This window comes from Pipistrellus kuhlii, unplaced genomic scaffold, assembly GCF_014108245.1.
Source record: "Pipistrellus kuhlii isolate mPipKuh1 unplaced genomic scaffold, mPipKuh1.p scaffold_m20_p_15, whole genome shotgun sequence".
Lineage (NCBI taxonomy): Eukaryota > Metazoa > Chordata > Mammalia > Chiroptera > Vespertilionidae > Pipistrellus > Pipistrellus kuhlii.
The window spans coordinates 38,445,841-38,461,596 of NW_023425460.1; the positions used below are offsets into that span (position 1 = coordinate 38,445,841).

General features: G+C 41.3%; 2 long non-coding RNA genes across 3 annotated transcripts in view; one reads left to right on the forward strand and one right to left on the reverse strand.

Moving 5' to 3' along the window:
- The first annotated feature begins 1,562 nt into the window (after positions 1-1,562).
- Positions 1,563-13,936, forward strand: LOC118719474. The gene is made up of 3 exons (XR_004988155.2): positions 1,563-1,674; positions 4,568-4,666; positions 13,588-13,936. It is a non-coding gene; the product is annotated as an uncharacterized LOC118719474 (long non-coding RNA).
- Positions 2,029-15,756, reverse strand: part of LOC118719473 — a 30,021-nt gene continuing 16,293 nt past the window's right edge. Inside the window, exons 2-4 of one of the 2 annotated variants that reach the window (XR_004988151.2) lie at positions 7,670-7,794; positions 7,159-7,285; positions 2,029-2,136 (exon numbers count right to left, since the gene is read on the reverse strand). This is a non-coding gene — a long non-coding RNA (uncharacterized LOC118719473). Of the gene's footprint in view, positions 2,137-6,528; positions 6,673-7,158; positions 7,286-7,669; positions 7,795-15,756 lie in introns of those variants that run through there. The other variant, XR_006741753.1, reaches the window with a different exon arrangement.

Consider the following 15,756-nt stretch of genomic DNA (forward strand, 5'->3'; position numbering starts at 1 on the left):
ATGATATTTGTCTTTCTCCAACTGGCTTATTTCATTTAGCATAATCCTCTCCCAGTGCCCCCAACCTTTCCTTGTGTGTTCTCTTTGTAAATGACAGCAGGCCTCTGCATTGGTTAGGATAGGCCAAGTTATGCTGCAATAACCAATTCACCTCTAATTGCAATGCCTTGACACATAATAGATGTATTTCATCACCATGAATCTTATCCAGTGCAGTTCAGCACAAAGCTTTCTTCTCAAAGAAATCAGGGACCCAGGCTGACAAAGCCTCTACAACCTGGAATGTTTCTGGGAAACATAGAAACTTCACGTGCTCTTCTATTTGGGCCCAGAAGTGATACATAGCACATCCCCTCACAGTCTATTGTCCCAAATGAGTCACCTGGCTCTGCCTAAGGGCATAGGAGTGAGGACGTGAGGGCAGCATGTGGTAGTGCAGGAGCAGGATATGCCTCTGCCAAAGCGAGTAAAGCGGAAGTGCGTAGGAATTCTCAGTAAAGGTCTGTATAGAGTGGGAGGCAATGCCAATTGATTATCTCTCTATTCTGAACACAATCTTTATGCCTGGAGGGCTTATTAATTGACTGGAGGCCAGACTTTGGCCTTGGCGTAATATTAGCTCTGTATTATGTTTGTCTTGTTTCTCTTATCAGATGATAAATGCCTTTCCAATATTAATAAATAACTTCCACAAGCGGCAGGGATAGAGGAAAGCGCTCTGGGTATGAGTGGAGCTTTATCTCTGGCAAGTCGCATGATGTTGGGCTAATTACTTAATCCCTGAATTCAGAACAGCATTGAATTTCAGAGCAAGGATACAGGACTTCCTTAGTTTAAATACCAATTCTGTCACCCACTATATGCACAACTTAGGGAAATATAAATCTCTCAAAGCCTCAGTTTTCTTATCTGTAAAATTGAGATGATAAAGTATTTACCTTAAATGGTTATTGTAACCATAATGTGTGCAGATTTGTTTTGCCCAGTCTCTGGCACTCAATAAATGCTTGCTTTTCCTGGCTGGTCTCTGAACCCTGGCTTCCAAGGCTTCCAACGATGAATCCTGCCATGAAACAAACATCTAATGCAGGCTGGGGCACAGAGTAGGTGGCTAGTAGATATTGAAATGAATGAAATATAATCATTAAGAACAGGAGGCTTTTCTAATTGCTTGGCACCAGATATATTTCCCGTGAATATGATTGTTTGCATTTCAAGTGAAAAAGCGCTCGGAATAATTTCTGGCACAGACAGGCTGTCCCTCCTGGGGGCTCAAGACAATCTCCATGGCCTAAGAAATGATGCAACTCTGACCCTCTTGTCCCCCATTCATCACACCTCTTGTACCCCTGTCCAGGTGCTAGTTGAACTAGTGGCCCTGCTCTGTGCTTGGTTGTGTTAGTATCGCTGGTGATAAACTGTTGTCTTCAAAAGAGGAAGCAAGCTGCTATTTCTCTGGCCTATCTCATTTTTCTCTTAGAGACAACGCAGAGCGAATCATATTTCTCTCCGAAGTCTTTATTTCCCTGTCAATAAAAACATTGTTAGCTATCTGGGTGGGCAGGGCTTAACATTGGCATATTCATTTGGTCAATCCTGTTTCTATTCCTTTATTAACCCTGGTTTGGTGTTGGACAGTAGAAATGCTGGCTCCTTGAAGATCAGAACTCTCAGGTACAGTCAATAGCCAAGAGCTCTTAATTTGGTTTGGAATCTTGTCCTCTCATTCTTTTGATAAACATTATTATTTGTCTCTGAGTAACAAAGAGTGGCATCAGAGATGGCTGGGGATGGTTTAATGGAGAGGGAAGTGAGTAAGAGTTTGATCTCTGGAGTCAGATTGCCTAGGTATGAAATGTGCCTTCACCAACTTAGGATGTTTCTATATCTATTTATTTTATATTTTTTGAAATAATAAGTCTAAAGTACTTGGCCTGGTGCCTAAAAGGAAGTAAATAGGCAGTAACTTCTAGCATTGATAATGAGTATTCAATGTTCACTGAGGATTTAAAAGCATCACTTACTCATCAGGAGCCTTTTTTGTGAAGGGTTGGAGTTCATCAGGAAACAAAAATCTTGAGCTTACAGGATGATGATGGTACTGCGAATGGTTCCTGTCCTCTGGGATCTTAAAATCTATTGGGGGAAATAAAATACATTTATGTGTTGCCATGGCCTTACCCTGAGGTATTTGCAGCTCAATGAATGTCCCCTACTACATGCAAATGAGATGATTGAGAGTAAAAAAAATAAATAAATAAAAAATAAATCTCTGTTCAGTGTTGGACCTCTACTGCTTGGTTTTCTGAGCATATTAATAAGTTTCTTGTATTAACTTTTCAACTTCATGATAGTGGGTTGTCTCTCATGGGTGAGAAAGATGGCTCATGGAGACTCCATTAAACCAGATAAACATGCTAGGGTGTTGTAGGACAGAGTTCACTCATCTATTCATTCAGAAATATTTTTCTAGCAACTAGGAGGTGGCAGGAAGAGTGCCAAGCACTGTGGGGAGCACAGAGATGAGTGATGAGTCACACTTCACCAGAGCCAAGGCCACGCTTCAGTGGCTATTTCTCTTAGGTTGTGGTGTAGCAACTCATTCTTCCATCCCTTCTCTACCACGGGTCCCTCCCTTAGGGAAGAGGGGGAGGAGCTGCTACTAATGGAAGAGTATTTGGGCATAGAACAATCCACTGGAACACAGATTCAGAAAAATAAGGGAAACTGTACCATCCTCTGCCATCTGACAGTGAATAATACCAATGTCTCGAGAGAGAAAAAATCAATTATGTGAACACCTGACCTGTAATTCAGTGAGAAAGGTTCCACCCTTGAGTCAATACCTTCTACAGTTGATGTTTTGAGGATTTGTCATGAATGACAAGAGAATGTTAGTACTGCAGTGATTTGAGGGTTAGCTGGTTACTCTTAGGTGCTGTATTTGTGTCACAACCAACTCCTGGTGTCACCTTGTCAAGATCTTGTGCTCAAAGACAGGAGGAGGTCTCTGGGATGGAGAAGATCTCCTGGGTGATGAGTCTGTGAGGGGGGAGGAGAGTGCCGTCCATTCTGCAAGCAGTTAGTTGCATGTGTTCCTACAAACAGCCTAGTAGAGGTGACAGGAAAGAGGTGTGTGTCTTAGGTTCCTCAGTGGTAAAATGGGGCAAGAGACTTTCTCAAGGTCTCAACACTAGCAAGGGTCAGAGAGGCATCTAAAACTCAGGTCTCTAGGCTCCAAAGTTAGTGCCATTTCCATCATTCCAATCTGCCCACTACTTGTGACATGGACTTGGCTAAGAAACTTCTGGAAGAGTAGATGATTTCTCAAAAGCACTAGCTACTCAAAAATGAGAATGAGGAAAGCTAAAACAGACTTCTTTACTGCAGGACATCTCAGTGCCTTTACAGGCTCACCCAAGTGATTCCTTGAAGCTATTCAAAACAGGGAGAAAGGATCCGGTGACCTCTTCAACTATGTAATTCCTTCTTCATGGATTACATTGTAAAAGGCACTGTTCTAAGAAATGTGCTTGCAGAAACTATGCTTTATTTTGCAATTTTCTTCTTTAGTTTCCTCTAAAACTGCAGAGACATTGCTATGAGCCAAGGAAGATTTTGGAGGGATGGTAGACCAAAGATTTGTCATATCCATCCCTCTGTTCTTACACAGGTCTGTATCTCTAAGGTCCAATATCCCCACAGAGAAGGGCTTACCTAGAGGTCAGGAGACTCTGTCACCTCCCTGCAGTGTGACCTTAGGCAGGTCCATGTCCCACATGCATCCTCAGGTTCCTCTCCTATAAAGAATGCACGAGAGTCATTGGGGTACTTCATTAAGATACAGAATCTTGAGCCTCACCTAGAGATTGCAATTCGATAGATTTGTGGTGAGGCCCTGGGGTCTATGATTGTCATGACAGGTGATTGTGGTCTTGTGAAAGCCTGTCTACACAGGACCCAGGAGAGATTTATTTAGACCTGTGAGAACCACAGGGATGAGTGATCACATCCAGCAAATGGCCTGACTCTGAGCAGGTGACCTTCTCTCAGCCCCCATCTTCTTCTTACCCATCTTGATTATTCTTTTCTGATTCACCGCTAGATGGTAATTATTCACTAAAAGCCCTCTTGGGAGAGAGAAGACTCCATTTGTTTATCTACAATTCATTGCCCATTACAAGGCACTAAAAATAACCATAAATCGTGTCACACTTTCAAGGGTGTATTCTGGAAATACCAGCATGATAGGATTATAATTTGCTTAAAAGCTGCTTTGATACCATGGGTTCTAGAAGAGAAGTTGGCCCTTTTAGGAAAGTTGTTCTGCTAAACTCAGAGTTACATAATTCTAAAGCTCTGTTTGGAGGCAAGCTGCCAACTGTTTGGGTTGCTGAAGAAACAATCATTTTCCAATTTCACTTCAAACCAGGCGTGGTTAATAAACTTTAAAATTAGAGAGATTTCCTAGTGAACATATATTACTTTGGTAATCAAACATAAGTTATTAAAAAAAAAAAGTTCAGAGAACTGGGAAAATGAGAGTATTGAAATCTTTTCCCCAGAGGGCCAAACTGGCAGAGAAAATTCTGAGGATGAAAAGTTCTTAGAGGCCCATTCCTGCAACCAAGGTGACCTCCTCCGACATTTTTTCTACTGGCAGAGGGTAAGAACAAGCAAAGGCTACAACACAGCTGTGCTGCTTAGCTTCTTGTGCTCATATTTTATACATGCTCTTCACCTTTCCTTTTCATGTAACGTCTTAACACAAAGTGCTTCCCCAAGTAGCTACAAAGCCTTGCAACTTGATATACATTGACTGCCTTGTTCTCCATCCCACAAAACACTATAATTCATTTCACCATTGCCCTCTTGTTGGGCATTTTGGGTGTTTCTATTTTTCCCCCTCTTGTAGAAAAATATACTGTGATGAACTCTCAGTGCATAGTTTTCTGTATGTAAAATTATTCTCTTAGGGGAGATTCTAATACAGATGGGAGTTCCAACCACAGCAGTGTAGATTGTCCTCTTTAGTTTCTCAATATCTGGGGGAGTTTTTTAAGACAAGCTGGTCTGAAGTCACATCCTGGGAAGGATCTGACTTTAAAGATTTATGAAAAAAAAAAAAAAGCTAAGTAACTCCAGGTATAAAATCAAGATGCAACTATTAGGTCTAGTAATAATTAATGTCGTTTTCTAATACTTTTTTTTAAATCGAATTTATTTAAACAATACAACAAAATTTAATCAACAATAACTACTAATTGAGTTCTGTATGTTTAATTACTTAAATCTTTTGCATCTGTATCATCTTGTCACTCGTTTATCACAAAACAGCTAAGATATTGTAAAAGGGTCAACCCTGTTTAAGCCAGAAAGTCTAGTTCATGCTAGTAACAGTAATATCTTTTATTATATTCAACTTACACATTAGACAGGAAAATACTCTGACACAAGTAATTTCTCACGTGGCCATTACTTCCCACCAGAAGAGTTGTTTAGTCTGAAAAATGGCCAGATAATAACTAAAGAACCCAGCACACCTTGAAGGAGGGGGTAGCTAAGTCCACAGGGCCAAGCAGAGGCCATACCCATGTCTGGGGCTGCATTTCTTCATTCCCAGACCTGTGGTTAATGGGAATGCTTAATCCCACTACCACAAATCAGTCTTCACACTTTTATCTATCTCTGCATGCAATAGAGGGCACAGAGATTGAATCTAGGGGGTAGGGTGGGGGGGCAATATCTAGAAGCTACCACTTCTGAGTGGGAGACTTATAAGTGTCAATGGATTACCTACAATTTGATTATGTATAACTCCAAAACAGCAGTTAAATACTGAGGACCCTAAGGAGGGACCTAGCTAACAAGCAGGAAAGGCAAGGACATCCGAGATTATCCTTTAAGAAAAAAATAGGTTTACAAGCCAAGGAATAGGTATGTGTATTGGGAAAGGACATTCAACCCGGAGAGCACAGAAGTGGCATAAATTGAGAAGTGGTAAAGGGCATGAAAACTTCTGGGGATGGTAATATAAATCCAAAACCATCGGCTCCTAAGGCTTGGAGGATGGAAGAAGGGGAGACAAGGTGATAGGTGCTGGACACTAGTGGCTTGTAGGTCATTCTAAGAAGTTCGGACTCACAGCACTGGGTGAAGGGAGTAAAAAATGTTTTGAAAGTTATGTGGAAGGAGAGTGTGTGTGTGAGACAGCTAAGGTCATTTGCATAAAATATCTCCCTGTGTGAATGAGGGTGAAGAATATACTGGAGGATTGACATTTGTGGCTGGGAGACATTTATGCGCTCAGTGCAAGGAGGCAGGTGAAAGATGAGGATAGTCTAAGGCAGGGATGGACAGCCAGGTTGAAGAGGCCATATTTAAGGCACTAATGGAAGTGAGTGTCTCTCTTCAAAGAATTGGCAACTGAGGATAACATTAAGATTTTGTTAGGGAGAGTGAGAGGAAAACGAGAGCTGGAGAAGCAGTTTGAGAGAAGGGGGATAAGAACATGAGTTACCTTTGTGATGTTTAAAGGGAATCCAAGTGGTGGTGTGGCAGCTGGAGATGTGAGCCCAGTCACAGTCTGTACAGTTGAACACGTTTCATCATCCAGAGAGGACAGGCAGAAGGAAATAAGAGGAAGGAACATGCTCTCCATTAAAAAAGGACCTGAGGGGGAAGAGAATTTGTGATTTCTCTGCCTAAAAATTTCCTGCTGGAAATAGTGTGGCTGGATAACTCTTCTGTCCAGCAAATGCTAAGCTGGGCAGGACATAGGGCCCGCAGCAGCAGAGTGAGGTAGGCAGTGGTGCTCTGGGGAAAGTGACTTAGGGGAGCTCCTACAGAACTCTGCCTTCTTCATTTCCAAAATATAATAGGTTAGGGTGGGGGTAGGTTTTGAGGAAAAGATGGAAGGAAAGAAAATAACCACAAATGGTCACTGGCTCTCTGATTGGCACACCACTAGCTGATCTCATTTGATTATTTCACCAATGACAAAGAGGCGGGGTGGCAGTATCTGATTGAGAGACCTCTTCCTCTGTCCTCATATTTTCAGGTTTCCATCACAGACCCTCCCAGACTCAATGTCATACTCCTATCCTCAGAAGAACCTGTTCCATTTTATGATTGGTAGAGTACCAAGGGTCTGCGTACCCACTGGCTCACTGTTCTTTTCCCAGGTGATTTGAGGTCATCGAGTCCCCTCTTCTGCTTCTTGTTTTTGAAGTGATATCATGTTCTGTCTAATCTCCATGATCTCTTCTTTGTTGCCAAGAGTGACCTTTGGGGAAGACAGATGGTTATGACTTTCTAGCTATTTTGTCTGAATTTGGTTCAGTTTTTGGAAAGGGTAAAATATTAGATATATTAGGAATTAATGACTCTTGATTCCCAAATCAAGATGCACCAGTTATTAAGCTGATGTTGCCTCCCCCAACCCCACCCCAATTTGTCTCATGTCCATTTTAATTGAAGGAGGAGAAAAGCATTTAGTATTGACCTGTTCAAATCTCATCCATTTTACCTATGACAAAACTGAATCCACTCAGTTTATAAATGACAGAGCAGGGATTAAACCAAACTGTTTTTGCATGCTCTAGTTCTGTTCAGGTTGAACAAAGGGGGGGGGTGAAATCTTATAGGCAAATGATGTGATTCCAGTTACCATGAGTCATGAATTCACTTAAGCCAGCTTTTGATGTCCTGCTTGCTCCCAGGCTATCAGTTCAGGAAGGCTCTCTGCTCTATTCCCACGAGGTATATTCTGAGATGGTCTTCTCATGGGCCCTGCTGGGAAAGAATGAAACACTAACATGGCAAACCCCCTTCCTTTTCCCAAAGATTCCACTTCTTTTGATGACAGCAACTTTCCTAATGGGGAACAGGAAAAGGGTCAAATTTTTCTGCAGGATCATTCAAGCCCTTTCCCAGGACAGGATGATCCTTGGGAAAGTTATGGGACTGTCCCTGCAGGTTCTACCAAGCTCTAGGCTACAGAGAATTCTTGACTGTTTTCTCCTCATCCTAACCATCATCCTCTTCCTGTCCCCTCTCTAAGCACAGGCACCCATGGGAGGATGCATTGCATTTAGGCCCAAAGTAAGACTTTATTGCTTCATTTGCTCTTCACAAAAGCTCTGCTGGTCCATGTTCCCAAATAAGAAAACTGTGTCCCAGAGAGGTAATGAGCAGTGTCCCAAGCTTATCAGATGTAGATGGTGACTAAGGGATTGCTAAACATAGGGTCTGGATCTTCTGACTTCTGGTCCTCCTGACATGGTAAAGAGTGGGTATATTTTAAATATTGCATTCCAGCATACAAAACAGAAGAGGAGTCCATTGGGTTTCCTTGTCATTGCCTTTTTTGGTATTCAGAAATACTCAATATCTTTGAGGTAGCACTGAGGCTCAAAACTGAAGTGAGATGGGAAAATCTGATTACTCCAAAATGACTAAGTATAGACATTTAAAAATATCCAAATCCACCCTGTGAGTTGTCTGTGAAATATATGTGCTTTCAGAACTGTGAGACATGTTAAGTTGGGGACCAATATGACACATGGCTGGTAGTTTATGGGAAAATGCTGAGCTGGGCTTGGCTGCTGCCGAGACCTAATCAGTGGGTTTCAAGGCCTCCTGGGCACAGGCGCTACCTTCCTACTAAGACCAGAGTAAGGACTCTAGAGGTTGGCTGGGGTGAGATGCTTAAGAGATACAGTCAGGGGAGCTCCTACTCATTCTGTGCACTTTAATTAGCCTTTGAAAAGAAACAAAAACCAATGCTTCTGGCAATATGTTGTATATCTTGAAAAGACAATACACATAGACCAAATACTAATGAATATCTCTGCACAGTCTATGTACTACTTTGAGTATAGATAGATTAGTGTCACATCAAAAATAAATCCTTAAACTAATAAAAACAAAACACATCATAGGTGAAGCCCCAGTTCCTCCAATAAGGCTAGAACAAGAGAGAAAGATACTGACCTGAAATTTTATCTGGGATAATCAATATAATTTTTAATGACTCTTTCTTTCCCCTCCCCACCAGATTTCCAATTTAGAAATGCATGAAACACAGAACATCTGACATGGAGGTAAGGATTTAGTTTGGTAGATTGCTTGGCACTGACACTTGTTTAGACAAAAATGTATCAGTAGAACATGTTGGTTTTCAAAATAAACTTTCGAAGGAACAGAGATCCAAAATATAATTTATCTTTTGAAGAAAAATGGCTTAAAAATTTTGCAAATTAATAAAATAAATTTGTTTCCTAACTATCATAGAGTTCCTCATTAGGATTATTAAAAAAATATAAAATAAAAAAGAAAATGAAATCTCTATCTACTGACATAGACAGGCATCTAAGTTTGGGCTCTCTGGACCTACTTTGATAACTTACTACTCAAAGCATAATATGATAACCAGCCCCAAAGAATCACCCAGGAGTTGGCTAGAAATGCTGAATCTTAGGCTCTACTCCAGACCTTCTGAATCAAAACGTACATTTAACAAAATACCTATGCAATTCTTATGCACATTAGTTTCCAGAGCTTTGGTACTTTGAGTTCTCAGAGCTGAAATTTGGGAAAAAATCCTAAACTAGATGCCAGACTAGACTTTGGAGTCACACATAGGAAGAAAGACTGCTGCTGTTTGAATGACAGTTTAGTTCCCAAACATACATATTTCTGTGAGTAACCAGCTGTCCTTTGGTATAAGTGGGTACCTCTGCCCCTGGGCCGTGGGTGAGTCACAGCATGTGATTTATCTGACAAAGGACATATATTTAGAAATAAGTGATTGCCAAAAGAAAGGGTTTGAAGAAATATCACTCATATCTGGTTTTCATTATAAAATAATATTGCTGTTTTGCATGCTTTCTAGACTCCTTAGGGTATTCTATTGCCACTCTGAGGTTTTTTTTTTCTTTCTTTTTACATATTTAGAAGCTATTTAATAGAAACGTTGCGGCATGGAAACAAAAATATTTTTCTCACAAAATGTTCCCATTCAATAAGTTGCCACATATTTTTGTTCCATATGGCGCTTCATAAACTAACAGTATCTGTAGGCAATGCAATTGAGCAGAGGAGTACATTTATATGCTTAGAGTGGCAATATGAACCCGTGTTCAAGGTTTGTTTGTTTTTTTTGTTTGTTTTTGGCAAAAGATAATAGATGTTTAATTTAAAAAATATAATATCAAAGAGTAGTAAGCTAAATTCCTTAAAAGAGACTGTAGAGAAAGTAAATTCATTTATGTATGTCATTCATTCATCAAACACTTACTGATCTTTTCCTGGAATTACAAAGATGAATAAAACACTGTCCAAGACACTGAAGAACTCATCTCTAGTGCAGTGGTCGGCAAACTCATTAGTCAATAGAGCCAAATATCAACAGTACAACTATAGAAATTTCTTTTGAGAGCCAAAATTTTTAAACTTAAACTTCTTCTAATGCCACTTCTTCAAAATAGACTTGCCCAGGCCATATGGTATTTTGTGGAAGAGCCTCATGTGGCTCTCAAGCCATGGTTTGCTGACCACTGCTTTAGTAGAAGAGAAAGAAGACACCACAGAGTGATTTAGAGAGTAAGTGTGGGTATTCTGGGTGCACACAGGAATTCTCAGTGAACATGAGGGACGGGACAGGAGCTGAGAAAAGTCTTTCTGGAAAAGCAATTCTTTACAAAGCAAGCCATAAAGCTACCCGCTCAGGTCCCTGATCTGTATCAGTGAAGTCCTCTCTGACCATCTGATTTAAGCGCAATGGTAACCCCAAACCCATGCCCTCCTTATCATTTTATTGTGCTTTGTTTTCTCCGTGCAGCTTAATACCATTCATAATAGCCAGCCTCCCAGACAGACCTGAAAATCCCTGGATCTTGGTATCCATGCCCTTACATGATCCTCCTCCACATTTTATCAGGGTTAGGAATAACATAATATGACAGGCACCATGATATGTCACATCTCGATCTCTCTCTTTTCTTAGCAGCTGGCTTTCCCCAGAGTGAGCCATCTCAGCTGTGAGCAGCTCTTGTATAGGTCCACATGTTGAAGAAAAAAACCTCATGATAATGCCACATAAATGAACTTGGCAGCAGATCTCCCAAAGTCAGACATATCTCTAGATGAGACTGCAATCTTCATGACAACTGGATGTAACCTCGTGAAAGAGCAAAAGCCAGAACCACACAACTACTCTGCTCCCAGGCTCCGACTCTCATTTGTGAGATAATAAACCTTTGTTGTTTTTAAGGTCTAAATTTAACATAATTAGTTCCACAATAATACATAACTAATATATCTGGTACATTATACATTTACTTATTTTCCCTCTTCCCAAGTAAGATGTAACCTCTATGAGGACAATAACTTGCTTTATTCGTTGCTGTACTCCCATTTCCTATAGCACTTCCTAGATCATGGTAAATGCTGAATAAACATTTAAACCAGTGACTGAAGTCTCCTGACACTCAATCTAATAATTTGAGTGAGGATTTATAGTGTTTCCGTATACATAGGTCTTCATGATAAGGACTAGCTTTATTTCTCTTCTGATTTAACTGGTTGGGCATTTTGTACATGATGAATCCCACAACTACGTCATAAAAAGAACTCAACTAGACTTTCCAAAGAAAAAAAGCAGAGGCATAAAAGCTCATGTTTTTTGTTTGTTTGTTTGTTTTTTCAATCACACATCACAGGATAACAGATTTTCCTTCATAGGTTCTCACCACTGCCAATGGCAACAGACCACTATTGCGACTGGCCATCAACACACAGTGGTGCTAGACCACCAGAACTAGCTGCTTCTAGTAAAATATGGTCCCTGAAATTATGAGCCAAACAAACTCCATGGACATCATAGTCCAATATCTGTCTTCTAAGTGCATAGCCTTGGGTCCTATAGGATTATAGTCTTTAATGCTGGAAGAATCCTTAGACCAAATCTAAGCTATAACTGTGGGAACCCAAATGTCCAGAGTCCATTGAATTCAAAGGTAATCTAGAAGACCAAAGAAGCAAGCTGATGATCATGGGCAGGCCGAACTGACTGGGGACAACAAAAGCAAACCAGAAATGCCCCAAGGAGAGTCCGAAATCATAGCTTTCAGTAGTTAACCCAGCCTGTCCAACAGAATCACCTGGGGTTACAGTGCTGGTTATTAATTCACGTTTTTGTGTTTTGTTTTCCTTCCATGTACTACTTTGAAATGCTAGTGTTGGAATGGTGCCAACAGCATTTCTCCTTTACCAACTCTGACAATAGGTAGCAACAGAGAAAACGGAAAAGATGGAATATAAAGAAGGGCTTTTTCTTCACTCTGCTCCACTTCTCTATTAGTGTCACCAGGCTCTACCAGTTAGTTCCAGTAGGAAGTTGGTTTTAGTTTCCAGTTTTGCCACAATCCCAGAACTATTTGCATCTGAGGTACAAGTAAGTTCTAGCAAGCCTGTTCCTCTGAAATCTGGAAGTCTAAGAGGTCCTTCCGCTGAGGTCAGACACCAGCAAAAGCTGGCAGCACACTCCCCAGAGGCCAGGGTCTCAGCTCTACCGGGCCCCTAGCCCTGATTTCATTCCTTTGTTTACCCTCCCTTCCTTAGAGGTAGTAGCTGCTTCCTGCATTCTCATTAACTGGTTAACTGTTAAAATTATTTGAATTAATTTTTTAGGTCCTGGTTTATGAGTCCTGATTGGACTCCTGACTGTAGGCATATAAAAATATACAGATGTCTGGAGTTTTCCATAACCTAATGTTGATTTAATTGGTCTGTTGTGATTAGACAGAGTATTAGTGACTTTAATGTATAGCCAATTAAATGCATATTAATGTATAGAGAACCTAGCATTCTTCTTACTTCTATAGAATGGTCCAGCTGACTTAAAATGGAGGGGGAGAGGTACTCAAAGCAGGACTCTGAACTGTCTTCATTTTAAATGAGTCCTTCAGCTGCCTATACTTGTGTTTAGCAGAAACCACCTTTTTTAATTTGACGGCATCCTTCTCCCATTGATGAGTAAAGATTCATTTGGCTATTCACACCTCCAACTCCTTGGAACACATGGTACCAACCATTTGAGCTGGTTCCACCTATCTGTTTCCATATTCAGACTGTCCCTATGCTGTAGGTCAGTGGTCAGTAAACTCATTAGTCATAGTCAACAGTACTAAATATCAACAGTACAACGATTGAAATTTCTTTTGAGAGGCAAATTTTGTAAACTTAAACTTCTTTTAACACCACTTCTTCAAAATAGACTCTCCCAGGCCATGATATTCTGTGGAAGAGCCACACTCAAGGGACCAAAGAGCCTCATGTGGCTCTCGAGCCAGTTTGCCGACATGGCAGTAGGCAGTTACATAGACCTGAGCAGAGCAAGGATGATGGGCCAGGTACAGATGGTCAGCAGTCTGGAAAGCACAGGTGTCTAGCAACGGACAATCAAAGGGTGGGACCTTGCCCCCAGGGTGACTTTTCCTCCCCTAGCATATCACTAGTCATGAGGTTTGGAACCCTTGACCTTTCCTCTCTCGAAATAACATTTAGGCCTTTGTTGTATTTTAGCTCCAGCGCCAGAAAACCAACAAAACCAGCCATTGCTGACATCAGGACCCGCTACATTGAACAGTGACCCCACTGCCTTGGTACCAGCCAATCAATCAGTGGAGACCACAACCCTGAATAGACACTCCTGGAAAGCTACTGAATATTCTATTAAGATCTTTCCCCTGAGGCCTCCCCTAAAATCTCCTTAAAACCCTTAGGATAGAGGACCCAGTGCGCTCTCCTTCCAGGGAGCACACCTGTGCCTGTCAATCACCCACCCCTCAGGTATGTTACCATTAGCTTACTCCCAACTCCAAGGACCCTTCCTTTATCTCCATAACTTGTGTCCTAAGCCCATTTCTTCTAGGAATTATTATTATTATTATTATTATTATTATTATTATTATTTTACCTCTGTAATTTACCAAATAAACGTTCTCCTACATTTTGGGTCTTACTCTGAATTCTTTCCTAGCCATAACCCAAGTACAGATGTTGCTGAACCCAGATTTGGTCTGACCCTATCAGTCAGCCAACTGGTGCCATTCCCAAAGCCTACAACACCTGAATATCCCATTCTGGGTGACTTCAACTGAGTCACAGAATTATGAAATGGATGTTTCCCTGTCAGTAAAGGCAAACCAAAGGCTAGATATTGGGTATTTGCCAAGAAAAAACAACTTGCATTTACATTCAGAGAATGTTAGGCCCCCAGAGCAAGGACAATAGGTCAGGTACAGAAACTCACCAGGGCAGGAAGCCCTAAATGCCACATAAGGGGCAAAACTGGAAAAACAAGAACCTGACCTTCAAGGTAACCTATCTTCCTCTAGCACCGTAGTCAGCAAACTCATTAGTCAACAGAGCCAAACATCAACAGTACAATGATTGAAATTTCTTTTGAGAGCCGAAAACAGACTTCTGTGCATGGGCCACGAAGTTTCAATTGCACTGTATGTACACATCCGCATGTGGTATTTTGTGAAAGAGCCACACTCAAGGGGCCAAAGAGCCACATGTGGCTCTTGAGCCGCAGTTTGCCGACCACTGTCCTAGCACATCATTGGTCAGGCAGCTTAAATTCCCTGACCTTTTCCTTCCTAAAGATAACATTAAGGCCTCACTTGTATTTCAACTCCAGGCCCAGGAAAGCAGCAAAACTAGACAAGTGGCACCTGCCTGCCTTAGGACCAGCTACATTGACTAATGACCCCACCCTGGTATTTGACCAATCAATGGAGACCACAATCTTTAAAGAACACACCTGGAAAGCTGATCAGTATCCTAATAAGACCTCCCCTAAGATTTCCTCTAGCCTAGCAAGAGAGACAAATATGCTCAGAACAATAGACTCAGTGCAGGCTCTCCCTCCAAGGAGCATGCCCCAGCCATTCCTCCACAGGCACATAGTCCCAACTTCTAAGGGACCTCATGAGACTTGCAACCGGGGGAGCAATGAGCAGTGGCAGCTCATCCTGGGCGAACCCCTTTATCCGTGTAGCCCCTCCCTTTGGATATGCCCATCTCCCATCCCCAATTTCTTCAATCAGTGGATGAGATGTCTATACACTACTGATTTTAACCTTTCAGAGAATACCTATAGTACATGGGTCCTTTGTGTGCAAATCCAACTCCCTAGCTCCTGGTTTTCATTAAATATTTCATGTGTGTGGAAAAGTTGTCAACATTACTAATGGTGTTTCTGTTTAATTTCTTGATAATTTACCATCAAATAAACTCCCAGAAAGGAGTTCTGACCAACTGGATGGGACCTCCAAGAAAAGGACCAGTTGTTTCTGCAAAGGCAATGCTTTTCAATTTTGAAAAAGCTTAGGAATGTAAGGACCTAGTGATTTGCCAGGAAACATTATGGAAGGCAGCTAAATGGATCTTTCCAGCACAAAGGCTTTCTGTTTCAGGTTTCTGCATAACGTCTCTTTGAATCAAATAGGGAGAGGCACTTCCTAAAAAATCACCACCTTCCCCCTAAATGGACTTTTCTCTGCGGGGCTGTCTTGTACTAACCAGACCATGGCATTCTGCTGACCTCAGATGGCATACATCTCAACAGACAGCATGTGTGGATCCCAGCCACCACCCTCTCAAACCACATAACAGTTCAGAATAAAAGGCAATAAAAGGGCATAAGCAGCCTCACAGGAAATTGGTAAAATGACAAAAGATGTG